General features: G+C 46.3%; 1 pseudogene; it reads left to right on the plus strand.

The window, feature by feature from the left end:
• The window catches only part of LOC139569812 (solute carrier family 2, facilitated glucose transporter member 9-like), a 31,362-nt pseudogene extending 12,925 nt beyond the window's left edge, over positions 1 to 18,437 (plus strand).
• The last annotated feature ends 4,931 nt before the right edge of the window (positions 18,438 to 23,368 follow it).

The raw sequence follows: 23,368 nt of genomic DNA on the forward strand, positions 1-23,368 counted from the left end.
GAAGGGCCTTGGTCAGGGAGGTGACCAATAACCCAATGGTCAGTCTGACAGAGCTCCAGAGTATCTCTGTGGAGATGGGAGAACCTTCCAGAAGGACAACCATTTATGCAGCACTCCACCAATCAGGCCTTTTATGGAAGAGTGGCCAGATGGAAGCCACTCCTCAGTAAAAGACACATGACAGCCTGCTTCTAGTTTGTCAAAAGGCACCTAAAGGACTCTCAGACCATGAGAAACAAGATTCTCTGGTCTGATGAAACCAAGATTGAACTCTTTGGCCTGAATGCAAAGCATCACGTCTGGAGGAAACCGGGCACCATCCCTAATGTGAAGCATGGTGGTGGCAGCATCATGCTGTGGGAAAGTTTTTCAGCAGCAGGGACTGGGAGACTAGTCAGGATCGAGGGAAAGATGAACGGAGCAAAGTATAGAGTGATCCTTGATGAAATCCTGCTCCAGAAGCGAAGGTTCACCTTCCAACAGGAGAACAACCCTTAGCACACAGACAAGACCGGACTTGAACCCGATCAAACATCTCTGGAGAGACCTGAAAATAGCTGTGCAGCGACGCTCCCCATCCAACCTGACAGAGCTTGGGAGGATCTGCAGAGTGGGAGAAACTCCCCAAATACAGGTGTGCCAAGCTTGTAGCGTCATACCCAAGAAGACCCGAGGCTGAAATCACTGCCAAAGGTGCTTCAACAAAGTACTGAGTTAAGGGTCTGAATACTTATGTAAATGTAATATTTCAGTTTGTGGTATGCTGGTAATCACTGAAATACATTTAGTTTACATTTTTGTCACTAAAGTAGTGCACTGGGCCTTTACTAGTCCTGTATTAGCGGATGGATATAGATGTCTTCAGCGCGGTCTGCTTCCCCCCGTTGGCAGAAAAATCGCGGCACCCCCACCCCCAAAACTGCTTTCTAAGGACAATTTTACAGATCACTTTGGACACATTTTTGTTTGCTAAACAAGCTCCATACTGTACCGGTAGGTGTAGTTTACAGGGTAATTATAAGTAATATTATTCACCATTCTCACTCTCTCATCACTATCTATCTAGCCCATTTACACCCCATCCCCAATGTAACAGTTTGTCCCATTAACTCCAACACCTTACATCTAATGTTGTCTGTTCTGTGTCCAATCAGTCCCCCATTAGCTCTGTCCACAACACCCACTTTGGACGGCCTCACTCTCTGTAGGAAAGGCATTTGCCACTTCTTCAATTTAAGCCTACTAGAAAGTGTGTGCCCTTAGGCCTGGAGGGAAGCTAAAGTAAAGCCCCCTTTACTGGCTGAAATAGCCGACCAATCAGCCTGTTTTCAACCCTTAGTAAACGTCTGGAAGAAATGTTGTTTGACCAGATACAATGCTATTTCACAGTAAACAATTTGACAACAGACTTTCAGCACGCTTATAGGGAAGGGCACTCAACAAGCACAGCACTTACACAAATGACTGATGATTGGCTGAGAGAAATTGGTGATAAAATGATTGTGGGGGCTGTCTTGTTAGACTTCAGTGCAGCTTTTGACATTATCGATCATAGTCTGCTGCTGGAAACATGTATGTGTCGTGGCTTTACACCCTCTGCTATAACAGAACACAGAGGTTATTCTTTAATGGAAGCCTCTCAAACATAATCCAGGTAGAATCAGGAAATCCCCAGGGTAGCTGTTTAGGCCTCTTGCTTTTTAAATTTTTTACTAACGACATGCCACTGACTTTGAGTAAAGCCAGAGTGTGTACGTATGCGGATGACTAAACACTATACACATCAGCTATTACAGCGACTGAAATGACTGCAACATTTAACAAATAGTTGCAGTTAGTTTCAGAGTGGGTGGCAAAGAATAAGTTAGTCCTAAATATTTCTAAAACTAAAACCATTGTATTTGGGACAAAATCATTCACTAAACCCTGAACCTCAACTAAATCTTGTAATAAATCATGTGGAAATTGAGCAAGTTGAGATGACTAAACTGCTTGGAGTAACCCTGGATTGTAAACTGTCATGGTCAAAACATATTAGTAGCTAAAATGGGGAGAAGTATGTCCAACATTATCAACAAGGCAAGTCCTACACTAGTTTTGTCGCACCTTGACTACTGTTCAGTCGTGTGGTCAGGTGCCACAAAAAAAGGACTTAGGAAAATTGCAATTGGCTTGGAACAGGGCAGCACGGCTGGCCCTTGGATGTACACAGAGAGCTAATACTAATAATATGCATGTCAATCTCTACTGGCTCAACGTGGAGGAGAGATTGACTTCATCACTACTTGTATTTATGAGAGGTATTGACATGATGAATGCACCGAGCTGTCTGTTTGAACTATGTTTGAACAGACTATGGGAGGTGCACAGTACTACATAGAGACATGACTACATGGAAATCTATTCCACATCAAGTAACTGATGCAACCAGTAAAATTTTAATTTAAAAGGCAGATAAAAAAACACCTTATGGAACAGTGTGAAATGTGAAGCAACACAAGCATGGGCACAGACACATGCATACCCACACACGATAACATAGGCACTATACACACACGTACACATGGATTTTGTACTGTAGATATGTGGTAGTGGTGAAGTAGGGGCCTGAGGGCATACAGTGTTTTGTGAAATCTGTGAATGTATTGTAATGCTTTTAAAATTGTATTAACTGCTTTAATTTTTTCTGGACCCCAGGAAGAGTAGCTGCTGCTTTGGCATAATAAATATAAATTACATAAATATCAAATTACATAAATATCAAAGTACAACAGTTTGATTTGTTTGATCTTAGCTGGCTACATAGCCGTCTTTGTATCCAAGATAATTGTGTAGTCTAGAGTAATTGTCGAGGTTACCTAGCCAGTTAGAGGTTACCTAGCCAGCTACACTTTCAAACAAAGTCAACAACGCAGCCACTGCTAGCTAGCCTATTTCACCAGCCAGCAGTACTATATCATTTTAGTCAATAAGATTTTTTGCAACGTAAGCTTAACTTTCTGAACATTCGAGACGTGTAGTCCACTTGTCATTCCAATCTCCTTTGCATTAGCGTAGCCTCTTCTGTAGCCTGTCAACTATGTGTCTGTCTATCCCTGTTCTCTCCTCTCTGCACAGACCATACAAACGCTTCACACCGCGTGGCCGCTGCTACTCTAACCTGGTGGTCCCAGCGCGCACGACCCACGTGGAGTTCCAGGTCTCAGGCAGCCTCTGGAACTGCCGATCTGCGGCCAACAAGGCAGAGTTCATCTCAGCCTATGCTTCCCTCCAGTCCCTCGACTTCTTGGCACTGACGGAAACATGGATTACCACTGATAACACTGCTACTCCTACTGCTCTCTCCTCGTCTGCCCACGTGTTCTCGCACACCCCGAGAGCTTCTGGTCAGCGGGGTGGTGGCACTGGGATCCTCATCTCTCCCAAGTGGACATTCTCTCTTTCTCCCCTGACCCATCTGTCTATCGCCTCCTTTGAATTCCATGCTGTCACAGTTACCAGCCCTTTCAAGCTTAACATCCTTATCATTTATCGCCCTCCAGGTTCCCTTGGTGAGTTCATCAATGAGCTTGACGCCCTGATAAGTTCCTTTCCTGAGGATGGCTCACCTCTCACAGTTCTGGGTGACTTTAACCTCCCCACGTCTACCTTTGACTCATTCCTCTCTGCCTCCTTCTTTCCACTCCTCTCCTCTTTTGACCTCACCCTCTCACCTTCCCCCCCTACTCACAAGGCAGGCAATACGCTTGACCTTATCTTTACTAGATGCTGTTCTTCCACTAATCTCATTGCAACTCCCCTCCAAGTCTCCGACCACTACCTTGTATCCTTTTCCCTCTCGCTCTCATCCAACACTTCCCACACTGCCCCTACTCGGATGGTATCGCGCCGTCCCAACCTTCGCTCTCTCTCCCCCGCTACTCTCTCCTCTTCCATCCTATCATCTCTTCCCTCTGCTCAAACCTTCTCCAACCTATCTCCTGATTCTGCCTCCTCAACCCTCCTCTCCTCCCTTTCTGCATCCTTTGACTCTCTATGTCCCCTATCCTCCAGGCCGGCTCGGTCCTCCCCTCCTGCTCCGTGGCTCGACGACTCATTGCGAGCTCACAGAACAGGGCTCCGGGCAGCCGAGCGGAAATGGAGGAAAACTCGGCTCCCTGCGGACCTGGCATCCTTTCACTCCCTCCTCTCTACATTCTCCTCTTCTGTCTCTGCTGCTAAAGCCAATTTCTACCATTCTAAATTCCAAGCATCTGCCTCTAACCCTAGGAAGCTCTTTGCCACCTTCTCCTCATTTACATTACATTTAAGTCATTTAGCAGACGCTCTTATCCAGAGCGACTTACAAATTGGTGCATTCACCTTATGATATCCAGTGGAACAACCACTTTACAATAGTGCATCTAACTCTTTTAAGGGGGGGGGGGGGGTTAGAAGGATTACTTTATCCTATCCTAGGTATTCCTTAAAGAGGTGGGGTTTCAGGTGTCTCCGGAAGGTGGTGATTGACTCCGCTGACCTGGCGTCGTGAGGGAGTTTGTTCCACCATTGGGGTGCCAGAGCAGCGAACAGTTTTGACTGGGCTGAGCGGGAACTGTACTTCCTCAGAGGTAGGGAGGCGAGCAGGCCAGAGGTGGATGAACGCAGTGCCCTTGTTTGGGTGTAGGGCCTGATCAGAGCCTGAAGGTACGGAGGTGCCGTTCCCCTCACAGCTCCGTAGGCAAGCACCATGGTCTTGTAGCGGATGCGAGCTTCAACTGGAAGCCAGTGGAGAGAGCGGAGGAGCGGGGTGACGTGAGAGAACTTGGGAAAGTTGAACACCAGACGGGCTGCGGCGTTCTGGATGAGTTGTAGGGGTTTAATGGCACAGGCAGGGAGCCCAGCCAACAGCGAGTTGCAGTAATCCAGACGGGAGATGACAAGTGCCTGGATTAGGACCTGCGCCGCTTCCTGCGTGAGACAGGCTCCTCCCTCCTGAATCTTCCTCCCCCTCCTTCCCCCTCCTCCCTCTCTGCTGATGACTTCGTCAACCATTTTGAAAAGAAGGTCGACGACATCCGATCCTCGTTTGCTAAGTCAAACGACACCGCTGGTTCTGCTCACACTGCCCTACCCTGTGCTTTGACCTCTTTCTCCCCTCTCTCTCCAGATGAAATCTCGCGTCTTGTGATGGCCGGCCGCCCAACAACCTGCCCGCTTGACCCTATCCCCTCCTCTCTTCTCCAGACCATTTCCGGAGACCTTCTCCCTTACCTCACCTCGCTCATCAACTCATCCTTGACCGCTGGCTACGTCCCTTCCGTCTTCAAGAGAGCGAGAGTTGCACCCCTTCTGAAAAAACCTACACTCGATCCCTCCGATGTCAACAACTACAGACCAGTATCCCTTCTTTCTTTTCTCTCCAAAACTCTTGAACGTGCCGTCCTTGGCCAGCTCTCCTGCTATCTCTCTCAGAATGACCTTCTTGATCCAAATCAGTCAGGTTTCAAGACTAGTCATTCAACTGAGACTGCTCTTCTCTGTGTCACGGAGGCGCTCCGCACTGCTAAAGCTAACTCTCTCTCCTCTGCTCTCATCCTTCTAGACCTATCGGCTGCCTTTGATACTGTGAACCATCAGATCCTCCTCTCCACCCTCTCCGAGCTGGGCATCTCCGGCGCGGCCCACGCTTGGATTGCGTCCTACCTGACAGGTCGCTCCTACCAGGTGGCGTGGCGAGAATCTGTCTCCGCACCACGTGCTATCACCACTGGTGTCCCCCAGGGCTCTGTTCTAGGCCCTCTCCTATTCTCGCTATACACCAAGTCACTTGGCTCTGTCATATCCTCACATGGTCTCTCCTATCATTGCTATGCAGACGACACACAATTAATCTTCTCCTTTCCCCCCTCTGATAACCAGGTGGTGAATCGCATCTCTGCATGTCTGGCAGACATATCAGTGTGGATGACGGATCACCACCTCAAGCTGAACCTCGGCAAGACGGAGCTGCTCTTCCTCCCGGGGAAGGACTGCCCGTTCCATGATCTCGCCATCACGGTTGACAACTCCATTGTGTCCTCCTCCCAGAGTGCTAAGAACCTTGGCGTGATCCTGGACAACACCCTGTCGTTCTCAACTAACATCAAGGCGGTGACCCGTTCCTGTAGGTTCATGCTCTACAACATTCGCAGAGTACGACCCTGCCTCACGCAGGAAGCGGCGCAGGTCCTAATCCAGGCACTTGTCATCTCCCGTCTGGATTACTGCAACTCGCTGTTGGCTGGGCTCCCTGCCTGTGCCATTAAACCCCTACAACTCATCCAGAACGCCGCAGCCCGTCTGGTGTTCAACTTTCCCAAGTTCTCTCACGTCACCCCGCTCCTCCGCTCTCTCCACTGGCTTCCAGTTGAAGCTCGCATCCGCTACAAGACCATGGTGCTTGCCTACGGAGCTGTGAGGGGAACGGCACCTCCGTACCTTCAGGCTCTGATCAGGCCCTACACCCAAACAAGGGCACTGCGTTCATCCACCTCTGGCCTGCTTGCCTCCCTACCTCTGAGGAAGTACAGTTCCCGCTCAGCCCAGTCAAAACTGTTCGCTGCTCTGGCACCCCAATGGTGGAACAAACTCCCTCACGACGCCAGGTCAGCGGAGTCAATCACCACCTTCCGGAGACACCTGAAACCCCACCTCTTTAAGGAATACCTAGGATAGGATAAAGTAATCCTTCTAACCCCCCCCCCTTAAAAGAGTTAGATGCACTATTGTAAAGTGGTTGTTCCACTGGATATCATAAGGTGAATGCACCAATTTGTAAGTCGCTCTGGATAAGAGCGTCTGCTAAATGACTTAAATGTAAATGTAAATGTAATAAATACAAAATAGGAACCCAGGGAGCCATAAAACATACATTACATCTCTCTGTTTCTCTCTGTCTGCTGCTCTCTCTCTCTCTCTCTCTCTCTCTCTCTCTCTCTCTCTCTCTCTCTCTCTCTCTCTCTCTCTCTCTCTCTCTCTCTCTCTCTCTCTCTCTCTCTCTCTCTCTCTCTCTCGCGCGCGCTCTCAATTCAATTTCAATTTAAGGACTTTATTGGCATGGGAAACATATGTTAACATTGCCAAAGCAAGTGAAGTAGATAATAAACAAAAGTGAAATAAACAATACAAATTAATAGTAAACATTACACTCACAGAAGTTCCAAAAGAATAAAGACATTTCAAATGTCACATTATGTGCAAATAGTTCAAGTAAAAAAGGCAAAATAAATAAACATAAGTATGGGCTGTATTTACAATGGTTTTTGTCCTTCACTGGTTGCCCCTTTCTTGTGCCAACAGGTCACAAATCTTGCTGCTGTGATGGCACACTGTGGTATTTCACCCAGTTGATATGGGAGTTTATCAAAATTTGGTTTGTTTTTAAATTCTTTCTGGATCTGTGTAATCTGAGGGAAATCTCTCTCTCTCTCTCTCTCTCTCTCTCTCTCTCTCTCTCTCTCTCTCTCTCTCTCTCTCTCTCTCTCTCTCTCTCTCTCTCTCTCTCTCTCTCTCTCTCTCTCTCTCTCCCCCCCCTTTTTTTATTTCTGTCTCTCCCTCTTTCTCTCTTCTCATTGTGTCAGAGCTGTTACTGTTCCTTTTGTAAACATGGTAGCGGATAGCTGCTGAATGTGGCACTTATTTGCTACTTAGTCTGTCTTACAACCTGAGTCTCCTGTTTACCACGACCTTGTGACACACATACATGCATACACTCTCTCATACATCACACACTCACTCACACAGACATGCACAGACACACACATACTAGGGCGGGGGCCAGAGTCAGAGGTGTGTTCTCCGGGGCCACAGTGAGATTGTTTTACTTGCTAATCATCCAGCCCTGCCCGAGGGCCACAGACAGCACTGCTGATGCTAATGTGGGCCCCAATAAGCATCCAGAGCTGGTTTCAGGCTTTTAGAGAGCAGAGTGGGTTTCTCTGGTGTTCTGACATTCTGACATGTTTATTCCTAGAGATCATTAAAGCCCTAAGATGTTGATTGGCCCCTTTCATTTTCGGATGTGTATTAGTCAGGGCGTTTCCACCTGTTGGCTTTGATGTCAGTGAGCTGTGTTGTTAAGTGTCTGTTGTCTGCCCCATCTCATGACTGCTGCTTGTAACGTGAGTCTGTAGCGTAGGTTAGAGGTCCTGCTTTATGTCAGTTGCTACAGTCTGAAATAATGCTATTATAGAGAGTATTGTAGAGAATGAAATGAAGAGTACTTATTAGTAAATATTGCTTATGCTATGAGCTTGGACTTCACACAACTTCACATATCAGTTGAGTTTATTTTCCTGGAGTTGTGCTGTCCGCACAAGCCTATTGTTTGGGTAAATGTAGCGATCTCAATCCCTGCTTTCTTTTCTTAAATGTTGGTTAATCTACTGATGCTTTTGTGGGTTTATTTGATGGTTTATTGACCTCGCTATTAAAATTCAGTGTTGTCTGCTGTCTTTACTCTTGCCCAAGTGCTCCTTTAGTAAGTCAGTCTGCCTCCCTGCCACAGAGGCACCAGGCACAGCCGGGCACTAGAGGGCGCCACAGACACACTCATGTACGCTTTCCAGTCTAACGTCAAATATGACAGCTTCTGGAACTTTTACAGAGAAACAACCAAGATCAAATGTAATACTTTGGTCAGCCCACTCTCCTTGTCAATCGCTCTCCTTGAATAAACCAATCAATCAATCAAATGTATTTATAAAGCCCTTCTTACATCAGCTGATGTCACAAAGTGCTGTACAGAAACCCAGCCTAAAACCCCAAACAGCAAGCAATGCATGTGTAGAAGCACGGTGGCTAGGAAAAACTCCCTAGAAAGGCCAGAACCTAGGAAGAAACCTAGAGAGGAACCAGGCTATGAGTGGTGGCCAGTCCTCTTCTGGCTGTGCCGGGTGGAGATTACAGCAGAACATGGCCAAGATGTTCAAATGTTCATAGATGACCAGCAGGGTCAAATAATAATCACAGTGGTTGTCGAGGGTGCAACAGGTCAGCACCTCAGGAGTAAATGTCAGTTGGCTTTTCATAGCCGATGACTACAGTTTATTTTTTTTGTCATTGAGAGAATACCATTGATGTATAAGACAAAGGTTTTCAGCATGCATATCATGTATCATTACCTCGGCCTTGCTTTGCTGCTTCACGTCGTGTGATCACAACATTATTACTCTGTGGGGCCATGACAAAACCAGCCCAGCACTCTGTCATTCAATCACAAATGCAGGGGGACATCTTACTTTGTTCATTTATGAGGGGAAAAAAACAATGTGCCAATACACAGCCAGTCGCAATACGCAAGGTGCCCATGTCTGTGACTTGCCTATTCTTCCACTCGAAAGGGAGTTAACCTTGAAACCTATTTGAAGTCATTGTGCCTCCGTTTTCTCTTTGTGTACTGAGCCTAATCTCAACGAGTGGTGACAGTTCACAACTACCTGTAATGGCGGAGTCCCCCAGTCAAAGGGACCTGAGTGTCTGCCCCTACGAATAACAATACACGCCATTTCCCAGTTTGCATTGTGACAGTGTGATCCAGCAGTGGGAGCTGCCCTCTGGAAGGCTCTTTTACGGCTCTAAAGAAAGAGACACAAAAGAGGCTGTGGTCGAGCTGGGTTAACCTGTGACTGGAGCGGGGTGTAAACCGTGGACGGGTTTGACCATCCAGCGTTAACTGTGTAGGGTGAACCTAGAACCTATCAGGATAAAGTGTGGTCAGATGTTTAACTGTGCAGGGTTAACCATGTACTGTAGGGTTTCACCTATCATGATGAAAGACGGTCAGAGTTTTGACTACGCAGAGTTTCCTGTGTAGGGCGGTGAGCGTTAAGTGGGGTCAGGGTTTTCGATCACGTATGTTTAACTGGGTTAACCTATGAGGGTGTCCTGTGTTATCAGGGTTTGGACAGTCATGGGTTGAGCTATGGGAGTATGGTGTGGTGGTCAGAGTTTAGACCATGCAGGATTGACCTGCGGTTGATGAGGTGTGTTCAACACTTTCGCTTGTATGGTCAGGGCATGAGCCACAGCTAACCGTCAGAGTAACCATGCTCTTTGTAAGTCTGCATGGTATTCTCTGTTCCTGTTGCTGATAGGCCCGAATAAATCACCTTTCTTTCCCCATCATGGAATACAACACAGAATACACTGTATGCAGACACTGAATGCAGCAGGTGCGACTTCAAACTGGTGCAAATGGTGACCACAGCCTTGTTTTTAAATGTTTACAAACTCGTTTTTCTTCTTTTAATGTCTGTCTGTAACTTTCAGAAGAAGGGGTTATTTTCTCTCTTTCAATCAACAAACTTCTGGTATCAAACTATGCTGGATATTCATCCATTGCGCACCGCTTCTAGTTTCTTTAATTCCGTGACAGAAACTCTATAAGACAGAAGAACAGAAAGACACACCATAGAGGACAAAGATTTGAGTTTCTCTTCCCTCCACCTCAAGTAGTATCGTCGTTCAACTCTGTGTCCTAACCAATGTTTTTCACTCTACGGAGAGGCGAAGACATCCCATTGCAATTTGTCCAAATCACCCTGTAGGACAACCTGTTGTTTTCTGTCGCTTGAAAACAACCCAAACTATGATGATTACAGGAGTGACAGTGACTATCACATAACCGTAATGGTTACTGAGCCTTGGCAGGAGGGATGGATGGACGGGAGAAGACAGACAGCAGAGCTGCAGCCCCAAGCACCCTACCACCGAAAGACCAATCACTCAGTTATGTTGGGGAAATCATGACACTCTCTCACACTGTGCTGTGTTTCTTTCAAACGATTTCCCTTGGGGCCCCTCAATCTCTCCCTGATTGAGTGATGCCTGTGCTTGTGTGTGTGTGGACAGTGACAGAGTCGCAGGCTGTCTTTGTGTGTGTGGACAGGACAGTGTGTGAGTGTGGTCCCTGCCGTGGCCTGGTTAGATGCAGCCTCAGAGCAGGGCTTTGCTCCCGACAGGGGGCTTTTCAGCCCTCTATTTATGAGCTCTGCTTTACATATTCATTCTGCTACTGTTAAATAAAGGCCAGAGGTCGCCTTCTCCCCTCTGAAGCACTCAGAAAGCCATAGAGAGTGTACTGGGGAGCATGTGGATGTGTACATCCTTAACTCTTGCCCTAACCCTAACCAAGTAGCTCCTCTGTTCTCCCCATGACTCCGCTCCGACCCTATCTTGTCCCTTCTAAAATGGCTGTCTAGGGCAAACCATTATGGTTGTGGCTCAATCCTCCTCCTCCTAACAAGCCCGTCTCAGGCTGGGAGAGAGAGGGAGAGACAGCTGGACAGATAGCAGGGCCGTGGTTGTCACGGTGAAGCTGTTTGATTGGCAGATGGGGGGGTTGATTGATAAGGACCCCCCTGCTATTCCAGCGACAGCTCCTGTCAGAGAGTCAGCACACCCCACATGAAATGTATCAACTGGTCCCGTCAACATCCCCCACCCTACTCCCAGACCCCCACCCTTACTCCATCACAGAGACTCCTAGAGTCACAACTCACAGACATGTTTCTGATGACTTAGAGAGGGATACAAAAATATACATTTTCCTGATAACTTCACTGTTTTTGAGTAGACTATAACGGATTTACATTGAAAGTAAGTCTTTATACTGCATGCATTCGTAGGAACATTTCTAGCCCATGGCGAGAGACATATATGTGACAGTACATCAAATGTCCTGAAAGTACAGCAGTGTGACAGTTTACAATATGTTTTATTGTCCATTATGACCTTATTGGCATGAAGTGCTGGATTTCATGTGAGGTTGCAGCAGGGCAAGTGTCAGACAAAGCTTCTCATTGACCCTGGTGGCTATTTCAGTTCTCTGATAACAGGACATACAGTTTTTTGGGGGGAATGAGGTCGGGGGAAGAGGGGGGGGGGACTGGTGGCAGAGTAAGTAGGGTGGGCCATTGGTTCCCAAACCTTTTTGCTTTGAACCACCAAAAGTATTTTTTACTCCATGGGGAACTAACCATTCAGAAACAATGACAGATACTTTATTTGGTTACTATAGATTTTTGGGGGTTGGAGTTTGTGGCTGAATTTGAACAGTGTGTGTGTGGACTTAGTCCGAGGCTGTATTGGAGTTGGGGGGAGGGGGGTGATGTATGGAAAGGGGCCTGATTGCTTGTGTGTTAGGGGAGATCGGTCGGTGTGTCTCGCTGGACAGTGAGGGTCTTGCTCTGTGGGTCCAGAGGTTATCAGGGCCCCAGATATGAGGATCCCTCTGTCAGCGCAGAGGGGTGACAACCACACCGACAGGCCCCGCGGGAGCACAGAGATAACACACCTGATTGACGCCTGAGGGAGAAAACGGAGAACGCTGCTGGCGGAATGTGCGCTCTGTCGTCTCTCTTTCACCCTCCATCCCCACCCCAGCCGTAGAACATTCCTCAAGGTTCCACCACAGCTCTAAATACAGACTGTTTACCTAATTAGGTATACACAACAGAGATGGGTAGGAAATTCAATATAAATCATTCACAATATCTCCTAGATCATGAACATCACATACTGTAAAGGGTGATCAGAATTGGTGTCTGCTAAAAAATAGCCGTATCAATTGAAAGGTCAAAGAGCTTGGTTAAGGATGACACTGATGACATGACAGTTAGCCCAGAGTAAATTATCTGGTAAGAGTTCCATAGCTTTGTGTGTTAGCAACAGCCAGGGTGTTAGTCGGGTTGGGCTCAGTTCTGGATTTCAAATGACCTGAAATTCTATTCATGATATACAGTGCCTTCAGGAAGTATTCATACCCCTTGACTTATTCCACATTTTGTTGTGTTACAGCCTGAATTCAAAATGGACTAAATATACAAATATACATACATTACCCCATAATGACAAAGTGAAAACATGTTTTTTGAAATGATTGCAAATGTAATTGAAAATGAAATACAGACATCTCATTTACATAACTGTTCACACCCCTTTGCTAAGACAATCCAAATTGAGCTCAGGTTCATCCAATTTCCTTTTATCATCAATGAGATGTCACTACAACTTAATTGAATTAGAAACAACACACCCGTCTATATACTGTAAGGTCCCACAGTTGACAGTGCATGTCAGAGCAGAAACTATACCATGAAGTCCAAGGAACTGTCCGTAGATCTCCGAGAGAGAATTTGGATGAGGCATATATCTGGGGAAGGGTATAAAGCCATTTCTAGAGTGTTGAAAGTTTCCAAGAGCACAGTGGACTCCATCATTGGGAAATGGAACAAATATGGAACTACCCAGAATGCATAGAGCAGGCAGTCCAACCAAACTGAGCAACCTGGCAAGAGGGACCTTGGTCAGGGAGGTGACCAAGAACCCAATGACCACTCTGACAGAACTACAGAGATGGGAGAACCTGCCAGAAAGACAACAGTCTCTACAGCACTTCACCAATCTGGGCTTTTTGGGAGAGTGGCCAGACAGAAGCAACTCCTGAGTAAAAGACGCATGACAGCACGCCTAGAGTTTGCAGAAAGACTCTGAGATCATAAGGCAAAAGATTCTGTGGTCTGATGTGACAAAAATGTAACTCTTTGGCCCGAATGCAAAGTGCTATAAACCAGGCACAGCTCACCACCTGTCTAACACCATCTCTACCATGAAGCATGTTGGTGGCAGCATCATGCTATGGGGATGCTTTTCAGCGGCTGGGACGTGGAGACTGGTAAGGATAGAGGGGAACAATGAATGGAGACAAAAACAGGCAAATCCTTGATTAGAAACATCTTCAGAGTGAAAACAACTTTAGACTGGGGTGAAGATTTATATTCCAACAGGACAATGACCCCAAACCTACAGCCAAAGCAACGTTGGAAAGGCTTCAGAACAGGAATGTCAATGTCAGAGTGGCCCAGCCAAAGCCCAGACTTGAATCCCATTGAAAATCTGTGGAAAGATTGGAAGGTTGCTGTTCACCGCTGCTCCCCATCTAACTTGACAGCGCTTGAGAAAATCTGCAAGGAAGAATGGGCGAAAATCCCCAAATCCAGATGTGCAAAGCTGATACAGACATAACCAAGACGATTCAAAGCTATAATTGACTCAGTGGTGTGAATACTTATGTAAATGAAATATTTCTGTATTTAATTTTCAATAAATGTGCAAAGAAATTCAAAAACACGTTTTCACTTTGTCATTATGGGGTATCGTGTGTAGATGGGTGAGAAAAAAATATGAATTGAATCCATTCAGGCTGTAACACAACAAAATGTGTAATAAGTCAAGGGGTATGAATACTTTCTGAAGGCATTGTGCAAATCAGAAACTACGTTTTTCAGTTTCCTAATTGATTTTCAATTTAAGCCCAGATCCAATAGAATATCAGCGATGTGTGCATTGTGCATATCTGTTATTTCTCTAGTAGCCTACTGGGTAAATCAAGTCTGATCTAATGCAGTGGTTACAGTTGTATACCCGACCCACAACCCAACCACTTTTGGGACCTTGAACCCTCCGCCCCTTTGGCCCCCTGCCCACAGGGTCACTACAGCCCTCTCAAGTCATAGGTCAGCCCCTGTGGGCATTACAGGCGTGTAGCCTGCCGGGTGGAATCCATGATTCGTTCCCCAGCTTGTCTGTAACATTATGTTGCCATGACAACGCTATATTACGGGCTTTTAGAGGAAGTGGGTGGAGAAGGGCCTGACAGTAGACCTCCAAGGGACAGCAGTTCATGGGTGTGTGTCTGAGTGTGCGTGCGTGCGTGTATGTGTTTGTGAGAGTGCATGCATGTCCGCCATGCAGACCTCCCTAAGGTCGAGAGTAGCGCAGCTCAGTTCAGCGTAGCACCGCAGCAATCTCCACGAAAAATGATTTCATCCTTATTGAGCCCCAATGCATACCTTATGCCTGCTCTGTGCAGGTTCATGTAGAGTGTGACTGTGTAGGCTGCAGGCTGTGTGGGGTTTCAGACTGCCTAAGCCCCAGCCCCACTGGCCCTAACCTGCAGCCCTGCAGCGCATGGTAAAGACATCAGGCCTTTCCCTTTGAAGGGGACCACTGAAACACAACAGCTCTCAACACGCTGTGTCTCTCTTTTCAACTAACCCTCTCCCTCCAAATTCCTGCAAGACCCTGCTCCCCTCTGCTTTTTCCATTTATTCCCTCGCTTGCTCGCAGATCCCTCTTTCCCTCCCTTTCTACCTCCTTCCCTGCTCTGTCACTCACTCACTCTACTTAACCCCCCTCCCTTCCTCACTTTACTTATTGCTCTCCCGCCCTCACACTCCTTCTTTCACTCTTTCTCTGGCTGTTTCCATGAGTGCACAGACAGGTCATGAGGTACAGTATTCTCTGAGTGCTCCTAGAAAAGATAGTGATAGGTGTCATGCAGTAGTCTGGAAACGGTGATACTGTTAAGCATAGGGAGAGAATATTGGTAAAGCATAGGAAGCATTGGTCGTTGACCAATTAGAGCCTACTTTATGACTAGACACGACCAATTTCAGTCTTTATTTCCATGATTGCTGCCCATATTAACTCTTGCGTGTGACATTGCGTGCTGTCCCGGGCTGATATAAATTGCGGTCTCTCTGTAGCAGAGAGAGTGAAAATAACTATCTTTAGCAGTGGAGGTTGCTGAGGGGAGGACGGATCATAATAAGCGGTGGAACTGCGCAAATGGAATGGCATCAAACCATGTGTTCGACGTATTCCATACTATTCCGCTCCAGCCGTTACCACAAGCCCATCCTCCCCAATTAAGGGGGCACCAACCTCCTGTGATCTATATATTCTATTAGTTGCACATCGATGACTGTCCACATTGTCCCTCTGTGACATTTTGGGTACGTCTCCCCTGCCGTAGAGGAATGCAGCGTGTCCGGCGTCTGTCAGAGACGTCACACATGCTCCTCCACTCAGCCATATGGTGCCCTGGCCTCTCCAGGAACGTGAACACTGTCACTGCACTGACCTCAGACCAGTTAGGGAAACCTATAATGTCATTGTCATGGTGGGACTGTTAATTCAGCTCTGGGGGAGGGAATCTAGGGTGTTAACTGTGGCTCTATTCCAGAGTTCGGGGTTGGGGTCAATTCCATCTCAATTAGATACATTTGAGAAGTGCCAGGCATTTCCAAACAACATATAAGAGAGGAAAGGAGAAGCGATAAGAGGACAAGGAGGGATGGGGAGGAGAGGATATGATATGGTATGATATTGGGTGGAGTAGGGGGATTGGCTAGGAGTAGGCTGAGACAACAGACGGACGTGGCATCCCCTCTACTCCCTTCCTCCTCTCTTTCATCCCTTCATGTTTATTGGCTTTGTTAAACAGTTAACAATGTTACTTTGGGGATTTTTATGAGATCACGTTATGAGAGAGAGATTTTAAGTGTTCTCCCTCTAATTCTTTCTGTCTCCCTCCCCTCCCGGAGGACCTGAGCCCTAGGACCATGCCTCAGGACTACCTGGCCTGATGACTCCTGGCTGTCCCCAGTCCACCTGGCCGTGCTGCTGCTCCAGTTTCAACTGTTCTGCCTGCGGCTATGGAACCCTGACCTGTTCACCGGACGTGCTACCTGTCCCAGACCTGCTGTTTTTGTCGCTCTCTCTCTCTCACCGCATCTGCTGTCTCGACCTCTGAATGCTCTGCTATGAAAAGCCAACTGACATTTATTCCTGAGGTACGGACCTGGTGCACCCGCTACAACCACTGTGATTATTATTTGACCCTGCTGGTCATCTATGAATGTTTGAGCATCTTGAAGAACAATCTGGCCTTAATGGCCATGTACTGGTATAATCTCCACCCGGCACAGCCAGAAGAGGGCTGGCCACCCCTCAGAGCCTGGTTCCTCTCTAGGTTTCTTCGTAGGTTCCTGCCTTTCTAGGGAGTTTTTCCATAGCCACCGTGCTTCTACATCTGCATTGCTTGCTGTTTGGGGTTTCAGGATGGGTTTCTTGTATAGCACTTTGTGACATCGGCTGATGTAAAAAGGGCTTTACCTTCAGTGAGGTATCTGAGAAGTTATCGCTCAGATAACACATTGAGTAATGAATGAGTCTCGTTATCGAAATAATCTCCTTCGGTGGATGACTGACACTACCTATTAACAGAAAGGTGAGCTGACGGGGTGTTGCTCTCTCTCCCGGACACGTTGTTCATCTGGCTTAATTGAATTTGACACACATCGTCCATCGACAGGGCAGACAGGGTTACCATCAATTCTTGTTCCATTAGAAAATATGAATATTAAATTGCATTATTATCAGAGGATGTCGCTATACTGCATTCTTTGTGGCTTGTTGAATGTAGCATTTACAGTGGTTTGAGATGGTAGCCTTGTGTATGATTCTCACATGTATGCTTGGGACTTCTGAAGCGTCATCACTTTATGCTCTATATCTTGTGTGTGGTTTGTGTGTGTGCGCGAGTGTGTTTGCTTGCGCATAATTGTAAAAAAACACAGACAAGCAAGGCAGAGAGAAACTCCATAAACTCTTTGTTAACCCCCCACATACACACCTCACAGAGCAACCTCTGGTTAGGCATCCAAAGAGACCTATCCATAGAGATGTATTCCCACTCTCTCACATACACAGCCAGGCCACTAGCATGGAGGGTCAGTAGTCCGAATGGGGAACTTAAGACACATTTGTGATTTGAATCACTGGAATACTTCTTCCCCGACCTCACACTATGAGCACCACTAGAGCCCATCAGGTTTCCGCCGCTCCAGGCCTTAAACCCACGCAGTCCTGTGTGACGCAATTTGCCAACTGGTGGGAACAATTTCCCGAGCTTTTGTCCGTTCCACATAAAGGCTGGACTCTCCTTCCTTGCCCCGTCTACCTCACTCCTTCGCTCACTCTCCTTCCTATGGCATATGGTTTTTATGTCCCGACTCAGCCCAGGGGATAAGGACTGTGTGTGTGTGTGTGTGTGTGTGTCTCTCTGTGTCTCTGTGTGTGTGTCTCTCTGTGTCTCTGTGTTTGTGTCTCTCCGTGTCTGTGTCTGTCTGTCAGTCTCTCTGTGTTTGTGTCTCTCTGTGTCTCTGTGTTTGTGTCTCTGTGTCTCTGTATTTGTGTCTCTCTGTGTCTATCTGTTTGTGTCTCTCTGTCTCTGTGTTTGTGTCTCTCCGTGTCTGTGTCTGTGTTTGTGTCTCTCCGTGTTTGTGTCTGTGTGTCTGTCTGTCAGTCTCTCTGTGTTTGTGTCTCTCTGTGTCTCTGTGTATGTGTCTCTCTGTGTCTTTGTGTTTGTGTCTCTCCATGTCTGTGTCTCTGTGTCTGGCTGTCCGTCTCTCTGTGTCTCTCTGTGTCTGTGTCTGTGTGCTTGTAAGGCTGAGTCTGGTCCTTGCAGCGGCTCTCAGACTTTCACTCACTCAGCCCCTCTAATTCTCAGCAGCGGCAAGTTGCCAGGTATTTTACTGCCTAAGAACCATGTGTCTGTGTTGCGCTCGTAGCAGCATGGATGTTGTTAGCAAAGGAAAGATGTGAAAAGCAGCCTAAAGACGCACAGGGACCTGTGTGGATGCGCTGAGAACATGGCAATGCTTGGAGGGCATCCAAACTCATCACTCCCACGTCCCACCACCAAATGCCGACCTGACCGGGTGAACAATGCGAAGCTTGTGTGTCTGAGACATGGAGTGGTCCTGAATGCTCATGTTGTGAAACATGCTAGGCTTCTTAGCCACCACCCGTGAAACATGCTAGGCTTCTTAGCCACCACCTGTGAAACATGCTAGGCTTCTTAGCCACCACCCGTGAAACATGCTAGGCTTCTTAGCCACCACCTGTGAAACATGCTAGGCTTCTTAGCCACCACCTGTGAAACATGCTAGGCTTCTTAGCCACCACCTGTGAAACATGCTAGGCTTCTTAGCCACCACCTGTGAAACATGCTAGGCTTCTTAGCCACCACCTGTGAAACATGCTAGGCTTCTTAGCCACCACCCGTGAAACATGCTAGGCTTCTTAGCCACCACCTGTGAAACATGCTTGACCTGAGTGCTGAAGATGTGTAAAACATGTGAACTGAACATTATTCATATGAAACATGATAGAACTCAAGGCCACACGTGCGATAGGTGTGATACTTGCATGAACCGAATACTACATGTATGACAGAGGGGCAGAACTGTAGAGAGCGTGTCCTTTTGCCTCGCTGAGTGTGACCTTGCATGGCTGGGTCAGAAGAAGTGAGGTTACGGTGAGGGTAGAAGCCAATATACAGGGGGGCCTGGGGAGTGTGTGTCAGAGGGCAGTGTAAAATGTGTTTTTATGGTCATATACACTGGATAGGTGCAGTGAAATGTGTTGTTTGACAGAGTCCGCCATAGTAGTACGGCACCACCTGGAGCAAATTATGGGTTAAGTACCTTGCTCAAAGGCACATCGACAGATTTTTCACCTTGCCGGTTCGGGTATTCGAACCAGCGACCTTTCAGTTGCTGCCCCAAGGCTGTAACCTAGGCTACCTGCCTTGAGAGTGTGTGTGGGTCTGTGCGTGTAATTAGAAGTGTGTGTGATAGAGTGGCGTATAATCAGGGGTCAGAGGTCACCTTCTGTCTGGTACCTCCTACTGTTCAGCTACAGCACACCTTAACACCACAAATTCTTTACCTTCTCAGAGACCACAGACCTCACAAAAACTGAGTAAACAATGAAACGGCATAGAAGTTGAGTGGTATAGAGCATATAATATAAAAATAGACTAGGAATAGACTAATCTAGGGCACAGTTTGGCGAGCTGAGACGGAGCACCTCTTGTATTATTATGGTTTGCTTGTCTGGTTCGTACCCCATTTCTATTGGCATGACGAGGGAGTCTTGAAACAAAGGGCAGGCTAGATGCTAAAACCATGGTGTTGCTGGGCGCTCATATGGAATAGGTATTACTAGCATGTGTTCAGTGAAAACACATACCTGGGTGAACCCAACGGGGCTATGAAAGCACCCCTGGCTTTGAGACTGGGAATGGAGCTGCTGTCGGGGGCTCTAAATAAGTACATGCCAGGGAGAGACCTCTCGCTCTCCTCTCTCTCCAGATGGATAAACAGTTGAAAAGCACACCTAAGGAGCAAAATGCCTGAGAAAGTCACTGGGGCTGGGTGACTGCAGGTATTTAGGCAACTTCAGAGTAGATGTTGTGAAAAAGTTACTTTAATGTTGATATTGAACTATTTTTCACATTTCTGATTTAGCTTTGTGTGTTTTAGACCTGTTCTGTGGCACTGTTATCCTAGAGCGGATCCTCTATTACTATAGCTTATTCGTTTTTAACTATGATACTAAGGTTTGGGACACTGCAGAATGCCAGAAGGCAGGTATGACTGACAAAAGGGCTGCGATGCATATTATGACTTCGGATGACTCTGGGGAACATTTAGTACCCCTGATTGGCCACAATGATAAAACATGGATTTATTATCTGCTACCCCAGTCTACCAGCCCGGAATATCTTTATCCTCTGTCATTTTATAAATAGTCACATCAATATTTAAGTTTTAATGGAGTTTATGCTTTGTCTCAATTTCTTACGAGAAGAGAGCTGACGTGATACTTAGCAAGTGTCTAGTTTCTCTTGGGTGAACGTGGTGTTGATCTTTGTAAGAAAAACTGAGGGAAGGTGTGTTTGACATATTTCTGATCTTATAGTAACACGTCAACTTTAAGTGAGGGAAGATATGGAAAGGAAAGTAGAGGTAGTGGGAGAAGGAGAAGGAGGGAAGAGAGTGCTTGAGGGAGCAGAGACAGGGAGGGAGGAGAGAGGGAGGGAAAAATAGGCTGTGGGGAGAGTGAGGGTGAAGGTGAGGGAGAGAGAGGTAATGGGAGGAGAGTGAATAGGGATAGCAATGGAGGAATAAAGAGGTGTAGTGGGAGAGAGAATGAACGGGGAGAGAGATGGGAAGAGGGAGAGAGAGAGGGGTGGGGGGAAGGAGGGTGGTGGGGGACCCCCACAGAGTTGCTGATAGATGTGGGGCTCCTGGGGTTAAGGGGAGGGCAGGCAGGCCTTGTGCCGGGCTGCAGAGTGGCAGCTACCTGCCGCTCATCACACACACACAGATAGAGAGAACAAGTAGACAATGCTAATGGTAGAGTGGGAAGGAAACATAAATACAAACCAACTAGCAACGAGAAGCTCGACAGTTCAAGACCTAGGCCTACTACTCACAGATGAATAAAGTTCAGCATTGTTAAATTGCCATCAATGAGAGATCATCAAATACATACACCCTTTCATTTTAATAGTCATTACATCTCTGTCTTGCTGCTTTTTGTTCTATGTTGCTCTGTCTGTATGCTATGTTTGCTTGTCCTATGTTGCTCTGCGTGTGCTCACTGCTCAATGGTTGTCTATATTGTAATTGTTTTTAATAACCTGCCCAGGGACTGCAGTTGAAAATTAACCCGGCTGGCTCAACTCAACTCTGTATAATCTTGCTGACCATTTGTTAGGGAGATTTTAGGAACTAAAGATTGCTTTAGTTCAATATAGTGTAAATGTCTGGCGTTTACTAACATAATCGTTCTTTCTTGTACCAATGTAATAGAGTATTAGACAGACACGGTGCCCTCTAGTGGTTCAGATGAGTAACTGCGGGCAGGGTGACAAGGACAATTGATCGTGTGATTTGTCAGTGACAGAGTACTGCGTCCATCCATTATTGTGTGCTTAAAAAGGTTAGTAGGCACTCACTTGCATGAGATGAGACGCATGATTGAGAGATGGATTGATGCATTTGTAGTATCTATGTAGTCCAAATAATTTCTGGCCTATTCAGTCTGTTCATTGGTTTGACAAATAACTAATCAGAACAGACAACGCATAGGCTAAATAACAATATTAGACACCAGTACAATTAAATATCGAATGCATAAAGGCATGTTTCAATTAATGATTTTATGATGGGCTCTAAAGTTTTTTTTCATAATATAAATTACAAAAATGGGACAATAGCCGGGGGTATAGACAGTTTGCATTTGCAGTTTTAAAGCTCATTTCCTGTAATTCAATTTTTTGTGTGTGTGTCATGGCTTATGACGTGCTCATATGATATCTGGGGATGGGGGGCGACCTCCAGGGGGCCCACAAACCGCACTGCGGGGGGTGTGGTAAGCCAGTCAGTAAAGTTAGGGTAGGTCCTACACATTCATTTAAAAGATAAACTTCAAATGATGTCAATCAAATATTAAAATGAGTGGCATGCCTTTGCGTGTCTGTCTGACCATCACGTGGCTGAAACTAAACTCTGGATCCGACCACCAGAAAGTCTGTGCTTGCTGGACCACAGCCTAATTAATTGCAGACAATCAATTAACCAGATGGTCTTCTTGGTGATGGGCATGTTCTAGGTCCCATATAATAAAGGGTGGGGTGGAGTCTGCATGTAAGGGGGCTTTGATAAGTCTCTTAACCAAAATAAAATAATTGACTGATTCATTTGAAGACATGTCCCCTCTAATGGCCCATTCACCCATTCGAGGTGAGAATGTCCTCTCACACAACTCATTAATAAATTGTTCTGTCTGGTCTCTCTCATAATTAAGTAAGTTTTCGTTTAAGAAGTCTGTTGCATTCGGGACAGTGAATGATCAATTGGATAGGTTAATCAATAGGCTATTGTTTCAGTTGAATGTAAGGTCCCATTTTGCAAAGATATACATGTACCCTTATGTTTGTTTATCTACCCTGGTTCTCTTCTCTGAGTCGTGAATAATGATGAGTGAGAAAGTTACAGAAGAACAAATATCATACCCCCAGGGCATGCTTACCACTCACCATTACAATACCAGGGGGGTTTAGCATGGGGGGGTTATTTGTGTTTCTATTAATGATATATACCCATTGCTTCTTAAAGAATATAACTTATAAATGGCCCATGAGCTTTGTTCAACTGTCGTACCCCATCAGAACCCAAAATATAAACTTGTTTTACTCCAATTTTTGTAAACAGCGTAAATGTAAACAAACACTGTATACCCTCAAAACATGGTTAAAATTATACATTTATACAAAAGTATACAGTCCTTGCATCCATAGCTCTGACTATGAATGTGAGAGTAGTTCGATTTCTCCAGCCCCATCCCTTAGCTTTTTGGTGATACAGGGGTGGGGAGTACGCTTTGTTATTGTTTCAATTATGGATTCTATCTTGAAGTAGGCTACTGGAGATTAATGCATCTCCCTTTATCAAATGCAGGGAGGGGGTGTTTTAAAAACGCTAATCGCCTGTAATCCTGTTATTATGTCAGTCTCTCACTTTTCTCAGGCAATACACAAGATACGCATTTTACAAGTCTGCACTCATCCCAGTGACACATCTGTTTCATCCTTAAAACAAAAAATCGAACAAATCTATAGGCATAATCAAGTTTGTAGCTGTAAACT

This window comes from Salvelinus alpinus, chromosome 3 (genome assembly GCF_045679555.1).
Source record: "Salvelinus alpinus chromosome 3, SLU_Salpinus.1, whole genome shotgun sequence".
NCBI lineage: Eukaryota > Metazoa > Chordata > Actinopteri > Salmoniformes > Salmonidae > Salvelinus > Salvelinus alpinus.